Raw genomic sequence first — 12500 nt, forward strand, 5'->3', positions numbered from 1 at the left:
AAAGCACAGATTTTACGTTTGAACTAAATAAGCGGAGTTTAGTTCGAGTTGAGATTGCAGTGGTGTTCCATACTGGCCGAAGAATAGCGAAGGCTTACCAAGCCTTCTTGCTTTTTGCCGTGATGTCCTCGTCTGATCCACCTGATTTGCTGATCTTGCTACCAAGATAGACAAACTCACTAACGTTCTTCACAGGTGCCCCCTCGATTGTGATTGGCTCTTCCTGCCTGTTGTTGATACGCAGCACTTTTGTCTTTTCCCAGCTAATCCTCAAGCCCACTCGCCTTGAAGTTTCTGTCAGGTGATCTACGTTATCTTGCATGTCTTGCAGGCGAGGTGGCAGTAGCGCGAGATCATCTGCGTAGTCCACATCCTCCAGCTTCTTCATCACTGTCCATTGAATAATTTTCCCAGAGGTAGCGTAAGCCGTCCAGGAGTGGTGACAACAAACAGCCCTGTCTGACTCCTGTGCTGACCCTGAATTCCTCCGACAATCTCCCAGTATGGATGGTCTGGCAAGAAATTCATCGTAGAGTAATCGAATAATGCCCACGATCTTCTCTGGTGTCGTAAGATGTCCCAGATTGTCCGCCTGTCTACACTGTCAAATGCTTTTTCAAAGTCGACGAAGCACACATAGAGTGACGTTTGCAATTCCATTGTCTGCTCCACGATGACTCTGAGCGTCGCGATCTGGTTCGTGCATGGTCTCTCCTTTCTGAAACCTCCCTGCTCATCTCTGAGTTGCTTGTCAATGAAGAACATACTTCAATGAAGTGGCCGATGAAGCGGAAACAGAAGCGAGGAAAGGAGACTTGAAGGCACTATATGCAACAATAAGGTTGCTGAGTAGAAGGAGAGGCAACCCCATCAGACCAGTAAAGGACAAGGCCGGACGGTTGCTAACTTCCATTGAGGACCAACTGGCAAGATGGAAGGAACATTTCCAAGAAACACTTAACCGCCCTCCACTTCAAGAGCCGTCAAAATTGGGGCCAGGGATCCCGCTCAATATCCACATTAGAGAAATCACCAAACCAGAAATCCGCAAAGCCGTGAAAAGCTTAAAGAACGGAAAGGCGGCAGGAGTGGACAGCATACCAGCAGAGGCATTGAAGGCAGAAGGAGAAGAGATGATCGATTACATGCACCATGTGCTGAACTTGATATGGACGACAGGAGGAATCCCAACCGACTGGAAGAAGGGTCTTTTGGTGAAGCTGCCGAAGAGCGAATTTGACGGCTATTTCTAGCTGTTAGTGTTGCTATACTTAATGGTGCTGCTTTTGGGTGTAATTTTGGTGTTGCCTATTATTGTAGCATGTTGCCCCTTATTTAATTAAGCTGTTGTACTATATTCAATTCTGTCCACGGAGAAATCTATCTCCGTTGAAGAATAGGCTGTTATCCTAAGGGAGTAATTCGTTGGTCGTCTTATTAAATGGCTCAGAAGCTGGGAATCACTACACTCTACCAACGTGTGGTACCTAAGAAGCGCTCAGTGAACTCGACCAACCTGATAAGAACTCAATGAACTTTACCAACTTGTGGTACCTGATAAGAGCCCAATGGACTCTTCCAATGTGTAGAAACCAATAAAAGCTTAACGAACATAATCGTCGAAAAATAAACATATTAGTGATATTGTTGCCGGAATCTTAATTGTTATTCATCTGGCAGGTGGTATAGTACCCCTTAAAGGCTTTTGTAATGTACCCCTGCACCCTATTTAGTCGTTTTTGTTGTTGTTGTTGCTGTTGTGGTTGTTTTTGTGTTTTGGGGTGGCAACGGTTAATTTCAATGATCAACCACAGAACCATCATCTCAAACGTTCTCGCCTTGCTCTTCCACTTTACACAAATCATAAAATAACATGAAACCTCTAGCACACATAAAGACTTTAATCCACACATAAAGAGAAAATATATTGATTACTTTTGTTACAAAGGCTGCTATGATTTGTCAATACAAGGTGATAATGGCCCACACGGGACGCCCGTTGTTCACGCTGCAAAAGTAAAAGACAAAATAATAAAAAAAAAAAACTAATGCCTCTATTTGCTGAAATTACTGGAACAACTTACATCTTTATATCCTCTCGTGAATTCCGTGAACACATTCCCACCACCACCTCAGTGGAAAACTTGTTGAATCTGTAAGCAGAAGTGTGTAGGAGCAATGGAGCAACGTTGAGTGACACCGAAATGAACGTGTCTGTGAATTCTTCGGTTTGGGTTGGGCAGTAATTTCAGGAGTACATACATAAATACATACATACAGACAGATAGACAGACAGACAGACAGACATATATACATACGCATATATGTATGTATGTATGCTTGCATGTCTGTATGAATATACGTATATATATATATATATATATATATATATATATATATATATATATATATATAAATTTATATATGTATATACATATATATATATATGTGTGTGTGTGTGTGTGTGTGTGTGTGTGTGTGTGTGTGTGTGTGCAAGTATGTATGTATATCAAATAACACGCCTCTCCTTAAGTGTTGAGAGGACACTCAAATGTTAGTAACTGTAGACAGAACCTTCTAGATATTAGAAATCCTGAAGGCTAAACTATACACAGGTTATAAACTAGCACACTAATGTTATTTGAACACAGCAGGACAAAAGGAGGCTGGATGGCTGACTGAATAAGACATTGGATCAACCGCTGCTCGTAGATCTACAAGTTCAAATTTGCTGTCAGCATTTCATTCTGTTCCTGGAGTAGAACACATTTGTGTAAGTCCCTATCCACAGTACCACTGATGAATTGGCCGAACAACGGTAAAGTGTGGAAGGGAAGGACAGTATGAAGGTTGTGAATACTCCATCAGCGCGCTGCGGTTACCACTCCAAGTTATTCCTCTTAAGCCAATTTTTGTTTAGGTTACCCAGATCATAAATGTTTTCTACACTGATTCATAAAAGTTTAAGTCATTTGGCTACAGGAAATAAGCACAACAACTGTCGCATTAACGATGGTTGTAGGGCCAGAAACATGTCTCCGGGATTGTCCTCTTATCTTCAGACAATAAGCATACCCGCTTCCTTAATGACATGTCGATTTTAGAGAGTGCTTGATTCATGGGATTATCTCCCCATTTCAGGTGGAACTGGTCTTAATTACAATTTGAGAACATCCTTTAGAGGTGGAGATGATTTTAATAAATTACGAATTTATGTTGTATGGTATTTGATATGCCATTATTTGTCAACGCGGCGAGCTGACAGAAATGTTAGCGTGTCGGGCAAATTGCTTAGCGGCATTGCGTCTGTCCTTATGTTCTGAATTCGAATTCCGCCGAGGTTAAATTTGCCTTTCGTTGTTTCAGTTCGAGTAATTAAGTACCAGTTACGACATGGGGTCAATGTAGGAGACTTATCCCCCGCCCCCGAATTTTCTGGCCTTGTGCCAAAATTTAAAATTTGTTTATGTTGTTCAAGTACATGCCACACATCCCTCTGAGTTATTTTTTGTAGCTCGTTTTTGTTTCAAGCAGACGAAGCCTACGGATGGGCATTTTTTGCCAGGAATATGTAAGTATAAACCTGCTCTAAAACAATTGTTCGAGTCATAACTTCTCCAAACAGCATAACGGCTTAACAACAACAAAGAATGGAGATATCAGCAAAATTGTTTAAAATACTCTGGGTCCTTGTTCACATTGCTATCACATCAGCCAATATTTAGAAAATATCCTTATGCTAGTTTAGAATTGGTGAATTCGTTTTTGGAGAAAGTTATGCAACATGTCATGAGGTAAAGAACTTAATCAACTTTGTGTGTGTGTGAGTGTGTGAGTGTGTGTGTGTGTGTGAGTGTGTGTGTGTGTGTATGTGTGTGTGCGTGCGTGCGCAAAAATTTGAGGGTTATAACCCTTGAGAGAACACACGGATCTAACAACGGAAAAATCACGAACTCTGGCCAGTTTGATCTTGGAATTAATTACTTGAGTATGAGAGAGAGAGAGAGAGAGAGAGAGAAACAGACAGACAGATAGACAGACAGAGACAGACAGACATACAGACAGACAGAGAGACAGTGGAGAGAGAGAGAGAGAGAGAGAGAGAGAGGCAGGGGAGAGAAAGAGAATTAAAAAGATTTAAAAGAGAAAAAGATAAAGGCCAATGACTCACATAAAATGGCGGCTGGTGCGTGTGGAGATTTAGCGATCTTAGAAAACTCTTAAATCTCTCTAAGAAGATTATATCAACTGTTAAGTAGAAGCATGACAAGTCAAACAAACAAATATCAACAACAACAACCATCATCAGTACAACAGCAATAACAACAACATTACTAAGAACAAGAGCTGCAAGAACAATAATAAAACTAATCACTGTCACAATGAGCACCATAACATAACAACAACAACAGAAACCACTATTGGCTACCAATATCAAACACCAGCAAACGAAGAGTCTCCACATAGTCGCTTGATCTGCTGAAAATAGATGCCGAATTACCCTAAAAAAATCTTACCATCTTAAAGCAGAATGTAATCTCGGGGATAGTATGTGTGAAACAAGATGAAATAGTCACGCACGGCTAGAGCACTTTCGACCATATGTTCGCTCAATAACAGTAGACCTGAGGCACGACTGTGAAGCAGTTAGAACAAACCAAGACAGCTGTTGAAGATTCAATCGACAAACTTGTATGAACTTTGTTTAAATTACTGAAAGGGTGACGGGTTAAAAGCATGAGGAATCGCTACGGAATCACTGTCGTGAATACTGACTTGTTCTTGCTACAGTTAATTTTTGAGTAGTCAATTTTACAATGCTGTTTCCAGCAGGTAAATGGAGATTTTTTTCAAATGAATGTCCGAGGGAAAGTAAAGTACGATATTCGGAGGAATTTCTGCAATAAAATCATGAAGAATGGTACCTGTTGTTTGGAATTACTTCTCTGGAAAATTTCCTGATTTCTCTTTTTGTCTTTATCATTCATGTGGTCCATTGGATCACTGAACTCGGATGATCAGCAGGAAAATCGTTTGTGTAACATGTCTATCGTGTATCCAGACACAATTAATTACTCAGTACTTTTGGACTCAGCGTTTTCGTTCTTATAAATTCTCCCACTCAGATGTGAATCACATGTTGCCAATTAAATATAATAAAGAAAATGCACCAAATAATTTTTTGACAAAAATTCAAAACTGAAAATATCAGTACAATATTTTTACCTTCTCTATTGAGATTAGTTAAAGTTTTAGTATTATTTTCCTCTCCTACCATGTTTAAAATTAAAATTAAACTGAAGAACCAAATTAAATTATTTATCATCATCCACCCGGTCGCACTTCTTGTACGGTTTCTTGTGACTCCTTGTCGTCATCCACTTCTGTGGGTCATGAAAATCGGCAGGTCAGAAGGATTGCACTTTATATCGTCATACATCTGCTTTATGTACGTCTTTGCTTGTCATCGTCTGCTTGCTCTTCCTTGCATAGGCTCCCACAAAAAAAAAAAAAACTATACGAACAATTTCGTCCCACGCTCTGTAGCTGTCCCTGCGAATCTGACTCTACGCTCTTTGATGATGTCTGATACTGGTCGAAGATTCCCATACACTTGTTCATTGGTTAGAAGACCTCTCCTAGTGACATTAAAAGCCACTCTTAGCATGCGAGTGTAGACACCATTCAGTCTTCTTTCCAGTCTTGAAGTAAGGGTCTATACAATAGAACAGAGTTAAAAGTTGTTTGAATGGTCCTTTTCATATTGTCTAGAAGTCCACATTGCCACACTAAAGATAATTTGTCGCGTACTTTTGCACCTTGAGATTTTACTACCTAGATAAGAAAATTCTTCTACACGGCTGAGAGGTGTGCCAGATACTGTTTTGATTGTTCTGTTTCGACTTAAGCTTATGAATTCCATTTTATCTGAGTTAATATGTTAAATTATTTATAAATAAACTTTTTTTGTGTGATTTTCCTTTTCGAAAATTTTAATTTTCTACCTTTCTGAATCTACCTATTTTTCGTTTTAAATATGGGTTTTGCACCGTTTAGAGCAGTGCTTTGACAGTATTTAACCACAGGGTTTTAAATAAGTAAAGGTTATATAATAAATAATTACTAATTAATTTATTTGTTATCGACAGTATGATATTTGGTGTTCAATGTTATATTCGACATTAAAGCGCCGAGCTGGCAGAATTGTTTGCAAGCAAGGCAAAACGCTTAGCGTTATTTCGTCCGTCTCAATGCTCCGAGTTCAAATTCTACCGAGGTCGACTTTGCCTTTCATCCTTTCAGCGTCGATAGAATAAGTACCAGTAAGTACCCCTGGGCCCGATGTAATAGACTTACCAATTCCCCCGAATTTGCTGGCCTTGAACCAAAATATGAAACCAATATTATATTCGGCATTGTATAGATAATCCATCAGTTCAGCCTAAAAGGGCCACCATTATCTGCAGTAAACTCTCGAACAGCCTTACTTATTCGCTCGACTTGTGTAATTCACTTCCCTTCACCATCTCCATTACCCCATTCTCATAGCGGAACATGGTTGAACGCTTTACTCTCAAAGTTGCCTAGCATCCAACTGAATAACGATTGTTGTCTGAATTGACGTGCCACTCAGGCTTGGTCTTTGGATTAAAATGAAGTACCAATACCGTTACAGGACAATAGTTGGCGTTTCAGAACTCTACTCGTTGTCATACCGCCTCAGAAGCGGTTTCTTCCCTCGGCATAAAGTCCTCATTGAAATTGTAAAACGTTGTTTGGATGCAAGCAATGGTTAAGCACAGTACAACCAAAAACATAAAGCGTACAACATCACAATTTTCCCATTCCAAAGTGGCAAGTTTCTAATCTAGGATATGATCAACAGAGATAATTTCTTCAGTCATAATCTGGCGGAATCGGCTTCAGGCAAAAAGTATGATTGGCTGACAGTCGAGATATGTCCAACTGATAAAGTTTGTTTGCTCTCCGATAAGTTACTTTTGGAGCCAGAAAGCAGATAAATTGTCCGGCATTCTTAATCCCAGAAACACCTCCTTACGCAGAAGAAATGATCCTCACTTTTTCCGTATATCATTCCGTCATTCTTAGAATAAGAAATTCGCCATTTATCTACTAAGGTTTCGAAATATTGCTTTCAAATTTTGGCACAAGACCAGCATTTTCGAGGGAAGGAGATAAGTCGATTACATCGACCCAAGCGCTCAACTAGCGTATATTTTCTCGACCCCAAAAGGGATAAAAGGTAAAGTCGACCTCAGCGGGAACTGGACTCAGAACAATGCCGCTAAGCATTTTGCCCGACATAGGTTACGAAATATTGGTTTCATATGTTGGCACAAAGCCAGTCATTTCGGGAGAGGGGGTTAGGTCGATTACGTTTAGCCCTGTGTTCAACTGGTTCTTATTTTATCGATCCCGAAAGGAGGAAAGACAAAGTCGACCTCGACGGAATTTGAACCCAGAACGTAAGGACGGACGAAATGCCACTAAGCATTTTGTCCGACGTGCTAACGATTCTGCCAGCTCGCCGTCTTGAAGTTACGAAATATCAATTGTTTTTAAACATCTCTACATTTCTAATTGTTTATTTTTTCAGCAATTATATTTTCGACCAATTTGATCAAACTGAGATAAACCGTTCTTTGACGCAACAAACTTGGTTATTATTTAAAAGTACACAAATTGAGGGCAATAGAGAATATTTAGATAGTCCCTAAATCATATCGATGAATGTTTGGGAACAGAAGAACGCAAAGAGAGAAAGAAACGTTCCAGATAGTTGCAGTTCTGGTGAAGAAAAAGAATATAACAAATTGTTTGGTCGTAGAATTGTTTGGAAATTAAGTTATACTTAATTGTGCCATCTGCTTGGTAACCAGAAGGCAAGTGGGTGTTTACAAATGAAACTGATGTTTCCCCGCCAATAAATAGATATTGATATATATCTTTATTGATTAATTCTTTTGCGCAGACATTTTGGAAAGTTACGGTGACGCTATAGTTCAGCTGTTGATGTTCACTGAATCAGAAACATGTCCTTGAGTTGTCTCCCGTCCGTTCTTCTAAAGTAAAAATATGATATTTAGTTTTTTTGTTTTTTGTTTTTTGTTTCTTTGTTTGTTTTTGTAATTTTCCTTGATTTTATTTCCTGATAACCAGTCAGAATGCTCAGTGTTAACTCTTTAATACACAAACAATGCATTAAACATACCGAGTTCCTACGGTTTAGTAACAGGGTAAGTTTAGTTGTGGGAATAAGAAAATAAAGTGTCTTGGAGAATTGGAAGTAGACAAGACAGAGTTCGTTGGTTCCAGAGGCATACAGACAGACAGGCAGACAGAGTGAGAGACAGAGATATATCTTCTAGTATAACCTCAGGTCACTACAAGTGAAGTTTGGTACACGGTAACTGCGGAAACCCACCGGTGGTACTACACTAGTTCTTGATTAATAGTCTTTAATCCATCACCTGATTTAACACCCCATCTGGTCACTGGTTACCTTTAATGGAGTCTGTTGTAAATATAGGGACTGGGTTTCGAGTCGAAAAATAACACGTGAGACGAAATTTCTGATTCCGTTTGTGCCTGCCACGCACCCTTGAAGGTATCAGAAATTATTAAAAACTTACTTTAAAAAATTAAATAAGGTAAGTAAAGTTGATCACCACATCGAAGTGGCTATTCCATGTTAGTACTAGTTTAACCCCAAGCAGATCTTCCGCCAGAGAATTTTTTTTCCCTGCGAGAGTTCCGGAGACCAGTAATAACCTCATTTGCATACAGCCAATCGGAGTTCACCTTCACCTTGTTGTCAAGTTAACAAAGGTTGACACTGAATTTGTCGACCCCGATTGCCATGCGAATTTTGTATTGTGCACTCATTCAGATGCCAATATCATCGATACTGAACACATATGCTGGTTTACGGCACATGTGGGATTCGGATAGCCAAAGATACATTAACAATACACACACGTCCATATTCGTATCAGTGAATCAATGTGTATTTATAAAACATTTTCCAGCAGTTTCCATACTTTCATATTCGTCCAAAACATTATCTTTGATTGCTATAGTAATTCAAATTTACCACTACCAAGCATATGTGTTCAGTATCGATAATATTGGTATCTGAATGGGAGCACAATATAAGATTCGCATGGCGATCGGAGGTCGCCAACCTTTGTAAACTTGACAACAAGGTCAAGGTGAGCTCTGATTGGCGGTATGCAAATGAGTTCATTACTGGGGTCCGGAACTCTCGTGGGAAAAATTTCGCCTCCCGCCTGCTGGTTATCGGTGCAGCGTTGCACCTGCGGCTGTGTGGTAAGAAGTTTGCTTCCCAACCACATGGTTCCGGGTTCAGTCCCACTGCGTGGCACCTTGGGCAAGTGTCTTCTACTATAGCCTCGGGCCGACCAAGGCCTTGTGAGTGGATTTGGTAGACGGAAACTTAAAGAAGCCCGTCGTATATATATACATATGTGTATATGTGTGTTTTGTGTGTATGAGTCTGTGTACGTATCTGTGTTTGTCCCTCTCACCATCGTTTGACAACGGATGTTGTTGTGTTTACGTCCCCGTAACTTAGCGGTTCGGTAAAAGGAACCAATAGAATAGTACTAGGCTTACAAAGCATAAGTTCTGGGGGTCGATTCTTTCGACTAAAGGTGGTGCTCCAGCATGTCCGCAGTCAAATGACTGAAACAAGTAAAAGAAAAGAATATACGGATATATTGCTAGCAGGGGGAGCAAACCCCTACCATCCTCTAGCAGACCACAAGATCACGAGACTGACTCAGTTTCTGCCTGGGGTTAAACTAGTAGTAACATGGAACAGCCAGTTTAATGTGGCAATCAACTTTACTTGTGAATATAGTTACTACTGTGATTTCTTGAGAATTCACAACTAGCTATTTTGCTTAACTAAAGTAGTTTTTGCACAAAAGCAATATATTGACCTGGATGAACTATTGAAATATTGAAATGGCTAAACTAAAGGGAAGTTGAAATTAAGATATTTCCTTTTTCATTACTTGTGCCGCAGCGGCCGAATTCCAGAGAAATAGGCTTAAAAACAAGCAGAATTTTGGCTTTGACCTTATTTGTTCTTTAAGCACTTGGAACCCCCAATGCTGTTACAAGGGAGGTTATCATTTCGTCATAATTCAAAGCAGGATTAGTAATTTGAAATGAAATTAAAGAATTTTAAGGAAAAAGATGCAAAGAATTCACATATTCATTTTGATTTGTTTTTGTTTTGTCAAATGAAATTCTTAAAGTTTCTAGTCATAGGTAACCGTGTAACCACTTATTCATATTTTTTGATAATATTTCAAAAGTCTGACTCCTCTGTAGAAAACAAGGGTTTTAGCAACTTCTGGTACTTTGGAAGTTGCCGAAACAACACAGGTTAATATAAATTGCAGAGTGCCAGATTAAACTGATATCATATTTCATTATAGACCCCGAGTCTTTAAGTTCAAACCCCATATAAATTGAGGGGAGTAAATTAGTAACACTCGGTGTGAGAAAATAGGGTTGTTGTTGTTTTGTTTTTTAAATTCCTGTAATAATCGGTCTAAAATTATATAATGTAGCTTTCTATGTAGAGCCTTCCTTCAAAATGGCTGAACTAATGGAAGCTATAAAAAAACTAGCAACCTCAATACTTCTTAAAACAACCCCAAATACCACCACCTTGTCTACTATTTATCTCTACTACTTTTACCACAATGAACTGTCTTCATTCCGTCATAGATGGTAGTAATAAAAGGGACAAAAATAGAAGAATCATAGACTGTAATCCCAACGACAGAAAGATACCAAAATATAAGATACTTAGGAAAGAGAGGAGACCAAGAGAAAGGAGGAAGGAAACAAAGAAAGAAACAGAGCTAAGAAAGGGAAAAGACAAAGAGGCGAGTGTGACAAGAGAGACTGAGGCAAGAAGAAAAGGAGACACAAACAACAATAACAGAAACCTAATTAAAATCCTTTCTGCTATAGGCCCAAGGCCTGAAATTTGGTGGGACGGGGCGAGTCGATTACAGAGCTCAGCTGTCACTTTATCGACCACGAAAGAATGAAAGGCAAAGTTAATTTCACAGGAATTCGAACGTAAAGCTGGAAGAAATGCTGCGAAGCATTTTGTCCGGCTTTATAATGATTCTGTCTTGCGAAACCTTATTAAAATCATTTAAACAATCCAATAATGTGCAACAATTGGAGAAATTAAGTATGTTGGTGGCTCTTACATAGTCACTATAGTTGGTAGAAATAGCAGCCAAATATGCGAGCTGGCAGAAACGTTAGCACGCCGGGCGAAACGCTTAGCAGTATTTCGTCTGCCGTTACGTTCTGAGTTCAAATTCCGCCGAGGTCGACTTTGCCTTTCATCCTTTCGGGGTCGATTCAATAAGTACCAGTTACGTACTGGAGTCCATGTAATCGACTTAACCCCTTTGTCTGTCATTGTTTGTTCCCTCTGTGTGTAGCCCCTTGTGGGCAGTAAAGAAATAAGAAATAGCAGTCAAATATGCCTTTGACCCCACAAACATCACCATCACCAGTTGCTCACCAACATTATGTGGTCGTATGACTGGCTAGAAAGAGCAATTAAAGTGCCCTAAAGCATAAACCACAGTCCTAAAACGGTTGTCTATGACTAACATTGGATAAAGTCATCATAGATATTTGATAGCTGAAGAGAAAAAGAAAAACGAACAGGATGGTCGTTATTGGAATTCTTCTGATCTTAGATCTGCTCGATAAGAAATGACCTGGGGCTAAAAGCAACAACAACAACCAAAGAAAACAAAATAAAAACCATAATACTTGAACAAGAACTGTAGCACGACTCCTCCTCTACCACCACCACTGTTATCAATGCTGCTAACAACAACAACAACAACACCAACAACACCGCCCTTATCATCACTAACAACAACACCCCACCACCGTCAGCTACACTACCACCACAAATACAGACACGCCACTAACAACAACAACAACCACAGCAATAAGCGACACCAGTTCAGGTTTAAATCGAAAACACATACAGAATGGGGAGCGAAACAGAGAGTGAAAGACGGGGAGGGAGAGAGAGAGAAAATAACAGACAGAGAACTGGAGGAGTGAAAGAAAATTAAATATGTGAGATAGAGAGTGGGGGAGGTAATACTGGGAAAAATGGAGGAGGAAGAGGAGGAGGAGAGAGAAGTTGAGAAGGAACCGAAGTCAACCAGTGCAGATGTGTGACGTCACCAAAGGCAAGGTGACTCTCGAAATAGTTGTCTGAGGAAGGAATTACACGTGACACTCTCCAGTGTTGAGTTGTAGTTTTAGCACAGAGCGTGTGTGTGGATGTGTGGGAATGTGTAGGTATGTGTGGTGCGTGTGTGGGGTGACGAGTGGGATTGTAGGGTGTGTGTGTGTGTGTGCGAGTGTGTACAAGTGTACTTAAGGACATAAGG

General features: G+C 39.8%; 1 long non-coding RNA gene across 1 annotated transcript in view; it reads right to left on the reverse strand.

Annotated features, from left to right (window-relative positions):
* Window positions 1–92: 92 nt before the first annotated feature.
* Window positions 93–12500, reverse strand: part of LOC118761971 — an 18115-nt gene continuing 5707 nt past the window's right edge. The window contains exons 2-3 of the long non-coding RNA XR_004997765.1: window positions 3149–3152; window positions 93–103 (exon numbers count right to left, since the gene is read on the reverse strand). This is a non-coding gene — a long non-coding RNA (uncharacterized LOC118761971). The remainder of the gene's footprint in view (window positions 104–3148; window positions 3153–12500) is intronic.

This window comes from Octopus sinensis, linkage group LG2 (assembly GCF_006345805.1).
Source record: "Octopus sinensis linkage group LG2, ASM634580v1, whole genome shotgun sequence".
NCBI classification, from domain to species: domain Eukaryota; kingdom Metazoa; phylum Mollusca; class Cephalopoda; order Octopoda; family Octopodidae; genus Octopus; species Octopus sinensis.